Consider the following 19,495-nt stretch of genomic DNA (forward strand, 5'->3'; position numbering starts at 1 on the left):
TCACTGTGTGTGCTGGTTTTGGCTGGGACAGAGTTAATTTTCTTCACAGTAGCTGGTATGGAGCTGTGTTTTGAATTTGTGCTGGAAACAGTGTTAGTAACTCAGGGATGTTTTCCTTACTGCCGAGCAGTGCTTACACGGAGCCAAGGCCTTTTCTGCTCCTCACCCCACCTCACCAGCGAGGAGGCTGGGGGGACACAAGGAGTTGGGAGGGGACACAGCCGGGACAGCTGACCCCAGCTGACCCAAGGGGTATTCCAGACCGTATGATGTCGTGCTCAGCAATAACACCAGGGTAGTTGTTGGCAGAGGGCACTGCTGCTTGGGGACTGGCTGAGCATTGATCGGTTGGTAGAAAGTAATTGTTTTCATTTACATTACTTGTCTTTCTTGGGTTTAATTTTTCTCTCTTTGTTATTTTCCTTTTTGTTCCAATTCTTTAATTATCATTGTTGTTGTTGTTGTTGTTGTTTTTATATTGTATTATATTTTTTTTTATTTCTATTATTAAACTGGTTTTATCTCAACCCATGAGTTTTTTCACTTTTACCTTCCTGATTCTCTTCCCTCATCCCGCTGCAGGGGAGTGAATGAGCAGCTGTGTACTTAGTTGCTGGCTGGGGTTAAACCAAGACACGGGGTTACCACAATAAATTTAGGAATGTGGGAGAACTGTATACATGCAAGTTAATGATGTGAGAGGTGTGTGGTTGCAACTCAGGGGGATGGTATGAATATCATTTGATGGCAGGTGTTTAAATGGAAAGATGCTGTGAATGAAAATTAGTGTGTGCAAGACAGTGTAGTACCTTTTTGTAGCAGCAAAGGAGCTGATCTAACATTTATATGACATCGATAGAAATCTCTTTTAGGAAAGGATGCAAAGAGTTTGCAAACAGTAGCTAATCTTGAAAAAGCAATGCATTCACCTCCGATGTTGTTGTGGTTTAACCCCAGCCAGCAACTAAGCACCACACAGCTGCTCAATCACTTCACCCCCGCCCAGTGGAATGCAGAGAAGATTAGGCAAAAAAAATTAAAACTCGTGGGTTGAGATAACAGTTTAATAGAACAGAAAGGAAAGAATCTAATAATGATAACAATAACAATAATAAAATGACAATTTTATAAGAAAAGGATTGGAATACACAAGTGATGCACAATGCAATTGCTCACCACCCGCTGACCAATGCCCAGTTAGTTCACAAGCGGTGATTCCCCCCACCCCCACTGCCCCCAGTTTATAAACTGGACATGACACCACATGGTATGGAATACTCCGTTGGTCAGTTTGGGTCAGCTGCCCTGGCTGTGTCCCCTCCCAACTTCTTCTGTCCCTCCAGCCTTCTTGCTGGCTGGGCAGGAGAAGCTGAAAAATCCTTGACTTAGTCTAAACATTACTTAGCAACAACTGAAAACATCAGTGTGTTATCAACATTCTTCTCATATTGAACCCAAAATATAACACTATACCAGCTACTAGGAAGACAATTAACTCTATCCCAGCAACACCAGGACAGATGTTTTCTCAGAGTTACCTTTGAGAACATGAGGATGGATACCCACATATGGAGACCAGCAGCAGCTAAAGGAAGAAAACAGCAACACAAAGATTCCTTACCACTGCATACACCTTATTAAAGCAAGGTAGACCTACATATATTGCAGGCACTGAAACCAGACAACAGGCTATTTAAATTCCCATTTTGAGGACAATTGGTTTGGAATGGAACACAGTGTTATTCAGGTCTTGGAGTAAATTTAGAATAATTTTATTTGTCTAAAATAATCCCCATTTTATCTTCTCTTTGCCCAAATGCTCTTCCTGAACAGGAGGAGATAGAACAGAAAATAGTCTAGTTTCCTCTGACTTTCTATCATCTGACATTTAAGTTACCTGCCTGGAGCAATAAGGCACTCTTCGCAGCTCTCACATATTCATTGCGAAATTCAAGAAATGAAATCTCTTATTTCCCTAGGCCTTGGTGTATTATGGTTCTATAGAAGATACAATTCATCGTAATTGTTTGCGAGGGGCATGTGGCATATATGAATGACAAATCACATCCAACCAACTGAACAACATGCCCTTTATACAAAGAAAATAATCAGCCCTGAGAGAATGCAGCTGGTGTAGCTTCATTTAGAGTATTTCACAGTGGCTGAGACAATCTAATCAGTTTTTGTATCAAAATTGTTATAGAACATAGGAGCAAAACATGGACTCATAATAATTTCCAATTCTTCTTCCCAAAGTGCTTCAAACCACAGACCTTAAATTGTATCAAATGAGCACTTAACACGTCTTATTTTCAAAACCACCTACCTACCCTCATCCTACTGCTATCAGAGAGAATTAAAATCTGAAAGATTGCACATGATTCACAGCCCAGTAGTAGGAAACTAAACATCATTTTCAACACTGACATGCTGAGGATGCTGCTGTTCTTTCCTTTGTAAATGACTGCACCTTAGTACACAAGTTTCACAGATTCTTGAATGTGAATACAAAGACATTTTTCAAAACTAACTGCAGCATAAGGACAATTTTTCAAAAAAAAAGGAAGAACGTAGAAGCTAATGGAGAAAATTTCTCTGAAAGACGTTAAACTTTTGGCAGTGACTGCAGACAGCTAGGGAGCATACTTATATTCATACTGAAGCATGTAAAACTTGCTATGTAATTCAGAGCAAAAAATCTCAGGCTGGGAGAGAAGTATCTTTACAGATATTTACAGGAACTCACTCAGTTGCAGCCACTCAGGCAATAGGATGTCTTAGTGAGAGCCACTTTATCCTTTCACAGTCATGGAGTCCCCTTATGCAATCTACCAAGGGGTACATTAAACATACATGTGGTACTTATAAAACAGAATTACATAACTGTACAGTGGCTAAACTCTCTGGTTTTGACCATTTCAGTCTGTTGTGTGAGCAATGCTACTGAAGTCAATGGGCATTTTTTGCTAAATAAAAATAGTAGGGTTTGGCTCTCATATCTGTTCTCAATCCAAACCTATTTGAAACAGGAAGGCTAAGATGGAGAGACAACAGCCATATTCTCATTGCTTGAGTCTACCAGTCATACATGGAAAAAAGATATCCAATTTCAATTTTAAATGTCACAGAACAGAAGCTAAGAGGGAAGTGAAAGTACTACACAGCTGTAAATTTATTGTATTCCCTTGGAGACAGCTCTGCTTGGCAATGTGAATTGCTTTTGAGGATCTTGGTGGAAGCCTGCAGTGTGTAGAAAGGTTCTGCAGGGACTCTTGCCAAATTAGACTTCTTTCACTGAGCCCATTAAAAACCCAAAAAACTTCCTAACACATCTGTTTATGTTGACAGCCCTGCTCAAATGTAGGTGACGTGCTTGAAGAAATTTGTTGTGACCTCATTCAGTGGAAGAAATGCACTTTCACTGCAGTCATCTTAGAGCCCCTGCCCCGGAGCACTATGCTTCTTAGTTCAGAGCAGTACTGAAAAAAAACCCAAAGCACCAAAAATACAGGTTTGCAACAACATTATCATATTGATAACCACAGGCTGGTAGCCTTCCCAGTGAAATGTTCTGCCTCACACATTGTTTCTTTGTATAGCACCAACAGCTTTCAGTTTCATACAAGCTCATCTGCAATATTTTGGGAGTGGAACCAAAGCTCCTTTTCTTGCACTCAGCAGGATGTACGAAGCCATCCTGCCTACCTCTGTGGAACAAGGAGCAGCATTGCTGGAGAAGACACTTTCTTTATCACACCCCGTTTCAAAATATAAGGTAGCTGCAGAGGTGGAGCATACACTGCTTTATTTTCTTGGATAGCCAGGCAACAGTTTTTCATTGAGAAATAATTCCCAGAGCCAGAAGAGCCATGTACTTTTCTACTGTGAATTTTGATGTTTTCAAAATGAAGACTTCAGCAATAATCTGACTTGGTTTCTTGAGTCTGAATGGTCCTTAGCGGCTATTGCATCTTTACCGTAGAGTTCATAGAAGCATGGGCATAAAATAAGCCTACCCTTACAAAATAATAATACAATAATAACATATGTGTGTGTATGTATATTAGGGCACTACCTGCTCTTAGATGCTGATAATGTATTTAGTAAGGCTACATTCCATATCATGTAAATGACGTAACATACAACAGTATGTTTAAGTCTTATCAGTACTTCCAGTTTTAACTAAAAAAACCAAGGCGGCGGGGGGGGGGGGGGGGGGGGGGGGGGGGGGGTGGTGGTGGTGCAAGGAAAGGATTACAAACCAAGCTAGATGGATATTCACTTCAGATTAACACAAAAAGTAAACAGAAGAGAAAAGGAATGCGAGTAGGGATTGAATAGCATCCTGGAGACAAGGAGGTTCAAGGGAAAGTGAGGACTGCTAGCATCAAGCTGAGTAAAATTTAGCAGAGGAAATTAAAACAAACAGGAGGTACATCAACCACAAACACCAGAGAAAACAGATCTTTCTCTGATGCAAAAATAAAATAAATAAAAAAAAATAATAATCCAAAAAGGAAATTAATGTTTTACCTTAAACTGAATTAGGTTTCTAGGAGAAAGGCAATCATGAGGTCAATAAATCAAATGCTGAGATAATGTTTGATTAGTTTCTGAAAGGGATCCTGGCTGCCTGCAATAGCAGGGAACAACCTCAATGACCTAGAAAATCCCCTTCAGTCCAATGCTTCTTGATAAACAAATATTTTATGACAACTATGATGGCCAGAGAGTTGTAAAGAATGAATGCTGTTAAAATAACCCTGCTAACAAAGTGTGAAAGAGTTAAAAAGACCTGTGTACAGGGATTTAAGCTTGCTTGGTTGCCATGGCAGACACGGTAGGTAACACATGTCAAAGTTTAGAAATGTATTGACTAAGAGAAAGTAAAAGCAATCAAAACAAGACATACTTTTCCGAATTTTAAATCAAGTGATTAGCTGAACAAATGTAATGAAAATGCTTCTTTGTCCCTTTCTGCAGATGTTTATAATTTCCCATTCTGTTAGGCAGCCCTTTGCCATGGGGAAGAAGAGTTAGTTTTGTTGTTCAGAGCCACTGCTCTTGCCTGTACACAAGAAGACCATGAGAAATGGAACAGGACCTGCCTGATTTCCACATAAGCCCATCCAAACAGGACACTCCTTACCAGGACTTCAGGCTTGGATAATATCTATGTCCTTGAAGCTCTACACAGAGATCCAAGATGCTGAACTTGCATTTATGCACTGCCTTAACATTCCCAAAACCATGGAGCTTAAGAACCATATTTAAGTTTTAAATGTGTTTAAGACCTTTAAAAAGACTACATATAACTTTAAAACATATTTTGATGGTCATGAGCATGTCCTATTTTTGTACAGCCACAGCCTTTATCACACCATTCCTGAATTATAGCAACAGAGGTCTGTAAGTCAGACTGGGAGATTTACAGCTCCTGCTGCATTTGAGAGAAAATAAGTTGTCTTGACCCCAGTAGAGCATTCCCGTTGCAATTCCAATCTTCTTTCCCTCTCTCCACAAACTTTAAAATAAGCCTCTCCCAAGATATATTTAATTTAATGAACTGCCCTATTTCCATTTTTTGAGTGTCCCTTTCTAGCTCCTTGTTTACCAAGTGTCCTTACTTTTGTATCATTGTAACCTAGTTGCAGTGAGTGCTGGAGTAATGTTCCTAAAGTAAAAGCAGGATCAATCTCAGATAGCTGAGAATTGGCTCAGTTAGGCACCATTCTCTGAGGGTGCTTTCTGGGCCTATGATCCTTCCCCACTCTACTGCATTTCAATGTAAAATATATGGACCTGACTGTGCAAACAGCATCTGAGATTAAGAACACGGGCTTTTACATAGTTTGAGTAAACAGGAGTGAATAACCTACATCTACAAAAACTTCTCACACCAGCAACTTTCAACAGATTGTCACGCAAGACCCCAGGATGCTTAACACCCACCCCCCCAAGTTTTCATATAAAATAACACAATTTCACAGTTCATTCACATCAGAAAAAAAGTATATTCAAATGGAAAAGGCCTGTTCTCAAAAATGCATCTTATAAAACAACACACTTTCCAAGGGGAATTCAGAATGCACTGCTACTGCTGACTCATTACAACTACTGCTCCTGCAAAATAAAAAGAAGTTGCTTTAGTCACCTTTCAGCATCAAAGAGGTTACAGTGCAGCCCAGTCTGGACTTATTTTGTTTGCTTTAAATTAGCTAGTTCAAATACCGATAGAGCTTTCAATGGCAGGCTGCAGCTCAATGCAAACTAATGACAGGGGTGTTTGTCTTACTTCCCAGCTGAACCCTGCAGCCTGCTAAACTCCACCCTGTCCTGTTCACATTGCTAATATACAACAGCTGCACAGTTCAAAGTCAGCTCAGGTAGGTCTATACATTTGCATCTCTTGACTTGCAGATGACGACTGCTACATTAACTATTGTAGGCAAAGTATGCAGAAAGATTTCTGAGTGAAAAGCAACAGTTGTCAAAGTAAATACTGATTATATGGATTTGTTTAATTGAAGTGACTGAGTTTAAAGGAGAGACTCTCAGTAGTTGCTCACAACCCGCAAAACATAGTTTTGCAGTCACAGAACTGCAACAGAAGAAAGAATTGAAATGCATGAGTACACTCCACATAACCCCTCTGTATTAGTCCTACAAATTTGAATGTTTTATTCACAGATTATACTTTTCTTGTAATTGTTTTATTTATTCTGTGAAGTTTAGCAAACTCCAGCTGTGCTATGTACTCTGCTTGCTAAAACTACTTTTCAGATAAGCCATTTATTTTATTTATTCATGTCTTCACATTTAAACTTTAAACGGGTTTCTGGTAATTTCCATATATTTTACAAAATTTAAAGTATTTCTTAGCACAGCATACACGTACAAAAATTACCAAGAATATCAGCCCAGAATTCCTTGCTCTTTCTTTCCTTTTACACAGAAAACTAAATAAAACAACATTGTTCTGTTTGTCTGCTCACCAAAGGTATTTCTAGGATAATAAGAATGGTCCAGTGGTTTCAACACTTGACAGCATCAGCTTAAAGCAACCCCATGAGGGCCTGAAACTAATTATTAGGGCTTTGCAGCTAAAATAAAGGAGAGAGTAGAGATATAGATAAACAGTCAAGTACTAAGCTAACAGGATATGTCACCCATGAAAGGATTCACTGAAAGGCTTTATTGCATACAGTGCACTTAGCTAAAGTAAAAAAAAAAAAAGGCCAAGTGCATCATAGACGCTTATTAGACCATAGATAAGCAGTAAGAAAATGTCTGGTAACACCTCCAAGATACTGCTTAAAGGTGGGCCAGTAGAGCTGGGGATGGCCTGCTTTGGATTTTGGGTTTGCTCTATGCTGTCTATTCAACAATACAAAGCATTATGCTTGTGACTTGCTCTATTCCCTAAATAAAACAATATCCATAGCAAAGCTGGTCTTGAATTCAGTTTGTTCTTAAAAACAACTGCATGAGTTATGGTCCTGGCTGATAGGAAGGGCAGTATGTTGAGAGCAGTCAGCGTGGCTGGGGGGCGAAGTAGGGACTCAGTAAGTTCACAAGCAACACCACAAAAGCAGGTTGGAGCTCTAGTCATGCCAGCCATATGAGGCAAGAGGTAGGACATGAACAGCTTGTCACTGCATAAGTCTGGGGGCTGTGCCCTGTCAGTCCTTTTTGTCAGACCTTTTTATGACCTTGGCTCAAGTCCTTAGTCACAGATACCAGCAACAAAAAGGGATGCTTACCTTTACAATGAACACTTACATTTCTTGGTCAATAAGACCAACAGTGTCATGTCTCTGTGCCTCCACACCCACCTGCAAAACTACCAACTTTCTCACCTCACAGACTTTGCAACATTTTAAGACACTATGAAAATGGAGACCAACTAGATGAACTTAGGCAAAAAAAAAAAAAAAAAAATTGTTTTACTAAATTTCCCTGATAGCTGGCTTGTGAATCACAGACTTTTTTTTCCATCAGTCTAGAAAAGTAATTGTTTCAGAGTTTGTTGAATGCTGAGTGGCCATTTGCTGGACTCTTTTCAGTATACCCTTGTATTTTTCTTTTTTTTTTAATTCCCAAAATATAATAATCTAGCCTTCTATCAGGTCAAAGCAACAATGCCTAAAATGTATGAAAGAGGATTCTGTTTTGGTGCAGGAAGATGTGCAAACTGTCCTTCCTGTTGCTGCAAAGTTTCTGTAAGAACAAGTACACACAATAAACATGAGTTGCCACAAAGGTGGTTAATTTTCACCTAATATCATTACTGTTTAATCAGCTTATTTCTTCAGAATCATTTATGGATTAAATTAATTAGAATTCAGTCATTCAAGAAAAAAAATTACCAAAAAAAAACCCAAACAAAAAACCAAACAGAGAAATTCAGAGGTGTAATGCTCTCTCTCAAAGCATGCCAAAATATTCCGATCAAGTATTTCTTCCTAGAGAAAAATGTACTTTTGCATCCTGCAAGGTAGCGACATCCCTGACCCTGTCCAGTCACCCTGTGGTTTTTGTGTGGCCCAACTGGGAACGTGGGAATCAAAGAGGAATTCTGGTTGCCTGATGTAATGGAGTCAGCCACAGAATCTTAGCAGGTTTATACTAGATTCAGCCTCTGCAAACACTAATTATGATTTTGCAAAAATGAGAGTTAATCTGATTATATTAAATAAATAAATATATATATGTATATTTGCCCTATGGCCACACAGCTTAAATGTAAACACAGGGTTAACTACTTTCTGACCAGGGCCATAAATTAGTGAGATTTCTTTGCTCTATAACTAAAAGACCAAGCAAGACAACATTTCCAAGGAGATCCTATGAAGCTCCAGGTATTGCCCTACTAAAAGATCAGGAGGTGCTTTAACAGATATAATAGTAAAAAATAATAATTTATCCAAAATAATTCCATTAGAAGCATCAAAGTTACAACAAGCCATGCGCTTGTTACTAGCCCAAAAGAATGCAAAGAAACAGCAGCATCTGCTACTATAATTCCTTCCACCTACTCGTTTGCAGCCAATCACTGCTGTAAAAGTTAGATCCATGCCTCTTTTAATCTCTTTTTGTGTGTGTGTGTAAAAATGTTAGTCATTTTCACGGTTGTTGTTTATACATTACAGAAAGCCATGAATATTTCATTCTGCAGATATATTAACATCATACTAGAATTACAGATTTCTCCCCAAATGCAGTCTATTCTGGACTTGGTATTCAATTTCCTTTCAGACAGTAGAAAAGAAGTATTTTTCTGCAAGGAGTTACTGCTTCAGAACATAATGTTCTTTACCTAGGAAGTCTGAAAGAGTTCTGCATGTAAACACAGTGCACAAAAAAGAATTTGTCTACTTGTACTTCAAGCATTAGTTGTCAGATACACACCTCCTTGAAAACATAGGCATGGCAATCAAACAAAATCACCAGAAAATAAAGGATTTAATTCAATGCAAGTGAGAAAAATTCAGTACAAATAAAAGTTTGAATAAATTTTCATGTCTGAAAAGACATACAGAAATAGGTTGTTTGGAGGTTTAGCATAATATTCATCTTTTTCTGGTTAAAGGTATGTTACGTTAAGTCTATTTTTCTGTTAGCACATAGGACTATCGAAGATTTAAGCAGATTTAAGAAAATTTAAGCTTTTATTAAAGTTACTGGTTCTGCAACACACAAAACAGTCTAGATAAATTACAGATCTGCAACATGAGTATTTATGTACAATATATCTTGAGCCATTCACTGATAGATAGACAAGGCTTTTATGATTAAATCAGCTGAATTAATCAATGGCAGTAAACGGCAATGATATAAATACCCTCAGTATGATGAAAAGCAGATACACACTTTTTCACATTTGTAATTATTTTGCTTTTTTGTTTGTGTTGATGGGTGGATTTTTTTTACAATTTTTCTTTTCTAATCCATGCCAGATCCTGATTCAGTCAGGCTTTTCAGTATTTCTGCATAGATCTTTTATTCAGAAGTCTCAGAGTACTTATTAAATAATGTACTGCGTGCTGGTGTTAATGATGCTAAAATGCCCATGATTTCTAGGTACCTTTATCTTTCAATAGCTTGGTTTCCTATGGAAACAAGACCTAGTTACACAGCTATCTTGCATGTTATTCCAGTTCCCCTTCTCCTCACATATGATTTGAAACCATCACCAGTTTCACCTGAACTTGCCAAAGGCAACGAGGTCTCAAGGTTAGTTAAGCCCCTATAAGCTTTGTAAAAACAAACAGGTGGGTATAGATTTACAAATATTAACTTTTGATTTTGTATGTCTACTGCTAGAGTCAAAACCAGCAATACTTACATAGCTGAGTGGGGAATGCTTTCAAAGGGAAAGTAATGGGTAAATAAAAGTACAACACAGAATTGTATTATAATTCGGATAAGCAATCAATGAGGAAACACCACATGAAATCGGGTTTCTTTAGTTGTGTTCACAGATCTAGTTATTTATTATTTGGATTGGTAATAAATACCCACGATCCCAGACAGTGTTTTACATTGGAACTATTCAGACCTGCATACAGGAATGGGCTTAACAGAAATGCAAGTAAATTCATATCCTCTTCAGTACAAAATTAGCGCTGTTCCCAAGTCACTGTAATCAGCTGCCTGAGCATAAATGTACCATCACCCTCTGCTGGAAAGAGTTTAATCTACACTCAGAAATGATTGCAAATGCTAGATCCAGAACAAAACTTGGGCAAAATTAAAGGTTGTGACACATCGATTTTTTAGATAATTACCACCTACAATAATGCAGATCATTGCACTGGGCACCAAGATTCCCCATCTAGCATCAGGGCAAAGGCAGGCTTATCAGAACCGGAATCACAACCAAGACTGGGATGGTGGCAGAAAATTCCTGAATGCCAGATAATAAGAAATGCTAATGACTTGTCCTCAGTACGATTTCTCACCACGTTATTTTGTTGTTTTGTTGGGGGGGTTTGTGGTTCTGGGGCTTATCAGTTTTGGAGAGAAGGAGTAGAGCGCTAAAGATTTTGATTTTGTTAATGAAGAAACAAATTCTAATTCTTCTGACAGATATTTAAGAGCTCCACTCTGTGCAGCACGAGTTCTGGGAGCCAGTGGTGTGTCCTACCATCTCTTTAGTTTCCTTTGTATTATAAGGCCGGTAGAACACAGGCAAAAATCCTAAAAGCATCAGATACCATTTGGACAAAGAAAATCTGCAGCATTAGACTACATCCTTTTGATATAATGTTATTATTTGTTAATGTGAAAACTCTATTAATTAATTCTTACTTGTGAGTAATTTTTACAAATACTTTAGTCAATAATTAAAGCAAAGATTTTCAATCCTTAAAGCACATGTACAGGACCTCCACTTCCTTAGAATTAAGATATTTGAATTCTTGATCCTTTCCTTGTATCTATTACTGGTTAGTTTTAATATAAGTAAAGCTGTTTGCTGTGTTTGCGATACATAAGAGCCATGGTAAGTAAAGAACTCTTCATGGTCCTAAGACAATCCTCAAAAAAAAAAAAAATCATTGACAACATGAGGCAAAAAAAGAAAAGCCAGCTGCTCAAATACCAAGGTTGAGAGAACTAAATGAGTAACAGATGGTACAGACTACCTTTGGCCATCTAAATCAAGCCCAAGCAATATACTACCCAGTTGTGCAGACAAGTGGAAAAACAGATAGGTTCAAGTGAAGGGAAACACATAATGGCTTGAGGGTTCTAGCAATGAACTTCTTTTAGTGAAGCAATGTTAATGGACCACCACCTCTATCTCTGTGAATCTCTTTTCTTTCAGACCTGCAAGCAATAAAAGCTGTCCACTCTCTGGAAAAATGTAAGATGAAATAAGATGTGAAAACCAGTTGCATTTCTGCTGTTAAAAACCAACATGATATATAAAGTGATTATGTGTTTCCACATGAAAAAACGCATGCAGTTCTGGTCTTCCTGTCTTAGAAAGAATTAGCTGTTACAGACATAGATGCAGACATATGATGAAAAGATACTGAGAGCCTTGATCTGATACAGTATCATGCTTTCCAAACCCAGAGCAGTGGGGTTTGCCCCTTGCTCAGACTCTGTCTAATCCGTCTGGTTCTTAAAACTAACCATTGTCTTTGTGGAGTCTCCTGCATATATAAATGTCATCTTCTGAATATGCACAGACATATATCAATCTTGACAACGGTGTGCAACTCATCTCTCTCTCTCTCTTTCCTTCATCAGTTGGTGCTCTCTCAGAGCACACACTAGAGACAACAGCTACCTGCAGCTGATGTTGCTCCATCCCTTCTTCCTCATCTCACGTGCTCTCTTAGCCTTTAAGTAGTCCAATGGTAAGAACAGTATGCTAGTTTTGGCTGGGACAGAGTTAATTTTCTTCACAGTAGCTAGTAGAGGGCTATGTTTTGGATTTGTGCTAGAAACAGAGTTGATAACTCAGGGATGTTTTCCTTACTGCCGAGCAGTGCTTACACGGAGCCAAGGCCTTTTCTGCTCCTCACCCCACCTCACCAGCGAGCAGGCTGGGGGGGCACAAGGAGTTGGGAGGGGACACAGCCGGGACAGCTGACCCCGACTGACCAGAGGGGTATTCCAGACCATAGGACGTTATGCTTAGCATATAAACGTTGGGGAAAAAGAAGGAAGGGGGGACGTTTAGAATGATGGTGTTTATCTTCCCAAGTAACTGTTGCAGGTGATGGAGCCCTGCTTTCCTGGAGATGGCTGAACACCTGACTGCCAATGTGAACTGGTGAATTAATTCCTTGTTTTGCTTTGCTTGCGTGCACGGCATTTGCTTTACCTATATTAAATAGTCTTTATCTCAACCCACGAGTTTTACCTTTTTTTTTTTCCTTTCCGATTCTTCTCCCCATCCCACCAGGGGTGGAGGAGGTGAGCAAGTGGCTGCATGGTGCTTAATTGCTGGCAGGGGTTAAATCACGACGAAGACGGGATACATTCCTTCTTGGCCTTCTAAATTGAAGGTTAAAACATAACCACTAGATGGAGTATGAAGTGCCCTTCTTGCCCAAGTGCCCAACCAGTTTGTCATTATCTCAGGCAAAGAAAACATTTTTCTTTCCATGGGATAGCTTGAGAATGAAATACGCACTGTCTGCTGATGAGGGCAAAGTGAGAAATGGGAGTCTGAATCTGTTTAGTCAGAGGAGAATTGACCGCAGGCCCCTCACACATTGGGTAATCTCTTCAGCTACTGAGGAGTGAAAACCACAAAAATTGGGCCACAACTTTTTTCACCAATTTGAAAGAGACCAACTCTTTTTCATCTTTCTGCATAGGTAAACCTTACATATCTAGCTCCAGAAGAAGATCCTGCATTGCAAAATGTTGTGGTTTCAGCCCAGCTGGTAACAAAGCACCACACAGCCACTCGCTCACTCCGCCCACCCTCTACCCACCAGCCACAGTGGGATGAAGAGAAATAGAAAGGCAGGCTCATGGGTTGAGACAAAGACTAGAAGGGATCACTCCCCACTTATGGTCATGGGCAAAAGACAGGCTCAACTTGGGGAAGAAACAAAATCAATTTAATTCACTACAAATCAAATCAAAACAAGGACACTGAGAAGTAAAACCAAACCTTAGAACACCTTCCCCCCACGCCTCCCTCTTTCACGCCTCAACCCCACTCCCTGTCCTCTCTGCCTCCTCCCCCCGGTGGCACAGGGGGACAGGGAATGGGGGTTGGGGTCAGTTGGTCACAGGCTGTCTCTGCCGCTCCTTCCTCCTCACGGGGAGGAATCCTCACACTCCTCACACTCTTCCCCTGCTCTGGTGTGGGATCCCTCCCACAGGAGACAGTCCTTCACAAACTTCTCCAGTGTGAGTCCTTTCCACGGTCTGCAGTCCTTCAGGCACAGACTGCTCCAGCGTGGGCTTTCCCATGGAGTCACGGCCATCTTCGGGGGCCTCCGCTCCCCCACTCCCCTCCATGGGCTTGGGGGGGACAGCCTGCCGTCTCACCACGACTGCAGGGGCATCCCCTCCTCCGGCACACCTCCTCCCCTCCTTCCTCACTGACCTCGGGATCTGCAGAGGGGTTCCTCTCACACCCCAGTCTCCAGTTCCTTTCACATCCCAGTCTCCCGTTCCTCTCGCACCCCAGTCTCCCATTCCTCTCACACCCCAGTCTCCCATTCCTCTCTCACCCCAGTCTCCTCCCCTGCTGCAGGTTTCCCCTCTTAACTCTGTTCTCCCAGAGGCGCTGCCACCGTCACTGATGGGCTCGGCCTGGGCCAGAGTCGGGTCCGACTTGGAGCCGGGGGAGCTTCCAGCAGCTTCTCACAGCAGCCACCCCTGCGGCCCCTACCCCACTACCAAAAAACCCCACCACACAAACCCAACACAGAGAGAAGTGTGATCCTGGATGGTAAAACAAAGAGCTTTGTGGAACCTTTAGGAGTCTCCCTTCCTGGAGGACTCCCTGCTGCCTAGCTTAGATTCAAGGCTGGCATCAGTCAAGTCTGGCATCAGTCAAGGTGCCTGAGGCTTTGAAACCTCTCCTTCAGTTCCCTTATTCCAGGCTGTGGATGCCACTTGTCTCTCTTTTTCTTTTTTTTTTTTTTAAATTTAGTCTACATGACAGGAGATTAATAAATTAAAATGAAGCTGTCACACATTTCTGACCATAACAGTGAAGAAAGGAAGTACAAGAAAACCATTCCAATATGATGCTGTTATGATCTGGAGATCCCATTGCTATTGTTTTGGATACACATTAGTACTAGCTACAACTACCACTCCCAGACAACTACTTCTTGCTCAGCATTGAGCTCTGAAAGAGGTTATGGACCAGTCTGTCATCCACGTGAAATGCTCATGTGATTCTTCCTGAACACATTTCCATCAAAATAAACTGGAAATTCACTGTTAAAAATAACTTTGTTCATTCTGACTGACACTAAATGATATATTCTAAAAGTCCTCAGCCATTGGATGTGGGGAAGACAGAAATTTTCTGCAAAGACAGACACTTTCAGCTATCTGGGGACAGATAGCAGTAATTTCTTCAAGTCAGCACAAATGCAGCTGGAAAAGGACACATGCCACTGTCTAAATCACCAAAGAAATAATGAAACTACCAGCTAGGATGAGGAACTGAGCAACACTGGTAATCTAAAAAAAACCCCAAAGATAGTTCACTTTCAGAATATTGGGTTTGAACTGAGAACAGGACATCTAGAAAGACAGGCTGAAATGTGAAACTAAATTGAGAGAGACAGAATGGGGTGAAGAGGTAAGCTTGGGAGTTGCCTGCAAAGAGAAGCTAGTGAAAGCTCTCACAATGCTTTATATAATTCAAACACTAAGAATAGGGAGGGAAAAGAGAGGGAAGGCAGGACCCATGGATGCATGTGAAACAGTTCAAATAAGGAAGACGAGATGATGTTAAAGGAGATTCTTAAGCAGCAGCCAGAGGAATAAGAGAAAATCAACAGAACAAAGACAATACAGATTTGTCAAAAATGAAAAAGCAGAAGAATATAGGAAAATAACAGGATTATCTGTGTTGATAGAAGTTGATTGACTAAACAGGATAAGAATTAAATAGGAGTCTATTTATTTTTATTTTCATATATATTTCTGAGGGGTTTTTTGGCCATAGCAATGAAGGTGAATATTAGAAAGATAAATATAATAATTATAGGAAGCCCTGGAAAAGCCATTCTAGCAGCTCACTGCACTTTCATATGAAAGGATTACTGAACTATTTGGATTTATTTTGGTGTCTTTCAAAAATCTCTACTGCTCAAGTGTGTCCATATATACTTATCTTTGGCGTTTCATTACAGGCCCACAGTATACGTTATTACCTCTCAAATAATAATACCCTGAGTATGCAGAGTTTTACCTGTCATTTAACTACACATTTCTAATTTCCAGATTTCCCTTCCATAAAATTTTCCTAAAAACCATGCTTATATAAATAAGGTCATCTCAGGTACAACTTTAACAAATTAGCAGCTGTTATGCCACTATTAGTCACTGAGAAATCCAGGCTGTTCCCTCATTCAGTTATGAAGCTGCCAATTCCATTTCCTGGCTTTTGTCTTTCTGGCCAATGCATGTGGCTTGGGGAAAATTCAATTCTGCTGTCCTATAGACCTAACAGTACTGCACCACAACACTTTGACCTTAGAAAATGACATGTTAAAGCCCAGCCCAGCCACATAATATAGCAAAGTTAACGTGTTAAAATTCAGACTGTTTTAGGATACATCTTTTACTTGTACATTTAGTATCATGTCCAGTCAGCTTATGTACCACCTAAATTTCTGTGCTTAATTGACAGAGACAGCTAAAAGCAACAGTATTCTGTAATAACCTAATTCTCAAGTCCTGTCTGGAAGTCATCTATGTTACTTGCTTTCACTACTATTGGAAAACCACGTAAAGTACTGCTATACTGGTGAGAAAAGCAAGGCTGGTGAAACACAGACAAAACAATAGTATCATCTATAAGAAATTTTGAAACCTTTTTTTAAAATCTTGCCTACTTCAGGGCAAGCATATAATTATTATTTCCTGTTCCAGAATGCTTTTCAAAGTGAAAAAGCTTTTAACACTCTCTGCCATTTCTGCAACGTGTTGTAACTCTTTGCCTTTGTTTTGACAGATTAAACAAAATCTTTCAGTTTCTTGTCTGTTATCCTGATTACCTTAGGACACATTTTCTGCACTTGCTCCAGGTTGAGACCATGCTTTCCAAATGCAGGTGACTGAACAGCACAGTCTTCCAAAAGATTATTAGTGGCTTGGGCATTGCTGTTAATAATATCAATCACTTTCACCTATATGTATATATCTATAAAGACACCTTGCTATATATTTTAGGCTCACAATTGCCCTTTTTTTGTTGTTGTTGTTTTCTTCTCCCAAAAACAACAGCCAACTTCTGCCTCACAGTCATTATGTGATTGACCAATATATCAGATTTTTTTTCTCTCTAGTTAATGAGCCCCCAGTTTATGGCATCACCTACATGTGCAACCTTGCAAACCATATTAATAAGATTTATCTTATTTCTGGAAATCCAGTACTCAAATACATTAAGTATTTCCTGTGTCATGTACTGGTTCCTATATTGATAATTCCTCCCAGTTTTGTCTCAACAAAATTATTAGAATTCTTCTGCCATTCAATGCTATTCACTAATGAAAACATTAATTGAAACTGACCATAAGATTCATCCTGAGAAAGTCCTTTAGACCAAATACTCATTTCAGAGATCTTATCAGCATATTAGGCTCATTTTTACCAATGCTAACATAGGTCTAAGCCTTACAAATCTTACACTAACCTCCTTTTCCTCTAGTTTAATTAATAATATCATAGCTGTTACTATATAACACTGCAGTGAAATGTTGGCAGGCTTCTTGTTTTCTGTGAATCATTTCACCATGAAAAGCACTAAGCTAGTACGATGTGATCTACCTTTTGGTAAACAGAAAATGGGGTGAATTATGATCAATTTGTCTTCAATCATTATTTCCTTCAAAATTTTTCTTAAAAAGTAATAGTGAAATAATATAACAAGTCTCTAATCACCTGAACCATTTCTCCACCCTTCACTTTTATCTGGATACTCCATTTTTCAGTCCTGGGGTGCTAGACCACAATATAGCTGCTGGAAACAATTCAATATCCCTCATTTTTGTGGGATGGAGCTATTCAGGTTCCCTCCTTCTCCTCAGGCAGTGGAACCCTTCTTCCCCTCACATACAGTTAAAATTCATGCTCTCCTCCATGTCCTTTACCAGTCTATCTTCATCTTAATATTTGGTCAGATTCCTTTTTGCAAAGAAAAGGTATTCAATACATTTTCCTGTCCGGAGTGTTTTTAATCTTGGCCCATCCTTGCTTCCCAATCTCCTCACTTGCTTTTTCCATGTAGATAGGAGGAAAAAAGAATACTATTTCCTTTAGGTTCCTTTGTAAGGCTAAACTTGGCTTAATTTCTCACAAGTCTCATTTTATTCCTACCCTTTCTGACTTCCACAATATACCTTCCTTTGCCAATCAGATTCTTTTTCTATTTCTGTATTTGGTTCTTCTTTGGACATAATTCAGTTAAGGAAGTTGGACCTGCCTGGCTTCTCACAGGCAGCACTCAGCATTTTACAAGATCTTATCCTGCAATGGAATATATCTGCATAAACTAACTGTGCATAAATTAAGTCTTAAAATGAAAACAAGGTTCTTGATCTATCAAAGAAATATGTTCTGAACAGTTCCCTGACAGAAGGAGGGCAAAACCCCTGAACTCATTTTAGGAATAAGATTTCCTCACTCTATGGAAGAAATTTATATTATCGATCACCTTGTTTCTGTTCAGAGTGTTCTTCCTTATTCAAAACAAAAACAGCAGCTTTTAAACAGATGGACATATGAAGCTGTATGAAGTCACTTATCAGCATCTCTTATAATTAGAGAATAAGAATTTAACCTGCACATCAATCCTCAGAGAGAGGACCATAGTCACAAGGATGTTGAGCTTTATTGGACTGCCATGGCTACATATTGGTGTGCAAAACATAGCATAGGATATGCATACCTTCACACCATATGAGACTACAGTAGTTCTCTTTCCATAAGGAATACAATTTGATTATTGTCTGTTATTCAGACAAAACTGAAGAATTCCTTGAGAACCTGAACTATCAATACTTGATTAAATACGTATTATGTTTTGCATTTGGTTGATGATTGATTTGGGTGCCTAAGACATTCCCATTAAGGATCTGGTGCATTCCTAAGGCTGTTCTTTCCTAACGATAAACTAATATTGAAAACTTTTATTCAGTTCTTGTATTTCTAGTGTCTCTGTCTTCTACTGAACTTGCTGTATTCACAGAAGTTGAACTAACTTAATTGTATTCCTTATTTCAACCCTTGCATACCTATCTTATCTGGACACACATACCAACTACAATCACAGAAGCCTGTTTTCTAGAGGCTAAAATAGGGGAGAAAGAACATATTTCAGAATGTCTTTCTTCCTTCCTTCCACCCAGCAGCTAACCCTTTTAGAGCCAAGAACAGAAAGAAAGGAAGATGGGACCTACTTCAACCTAAGTTTTTAAAATATCCACTGGTGTGTCTTATTCCTAACTTGGAATTACAGAGGTATATTAAGAGTTTCTTTCAGGTCATATACATCTAAAGCCTGACATTCTGCAGCCTTTCCTTTAAATATTTTTTTTTATACAGATGTGAATATTTTTTAAAATTTTGTGACCCCAATTTTAGTATATTGTTCACTTACTGGTTTTACTGATGTACACAACAGAAATCATCACCCCAGAAAAGCAGCAGAACCCAGGTTGTTTTCGGAAGCACTAGTACAGGCAAGTTGAACTAATACTTCCTTACAGCTTGCCTGTCAGATGCAATTAAAAGCTATTGCAAATTTTGAGGATTTCAGAGAACTGTT

The sequence above is a fragment of the Accipiter gentilis genome, chromosome Z (assembly GCF_929443795.1).
Source record: "Accipiter gentilis chromosome Z, bAccGen1.1, whole genome shotgun sequence".
Classification (NCBI taxonomy): domain Eukaryota; kingdom Metazoa; phylum Chordata; class Aves; order Accipitriformes; family Accipitridae; genus Astur; species Astur gentilis.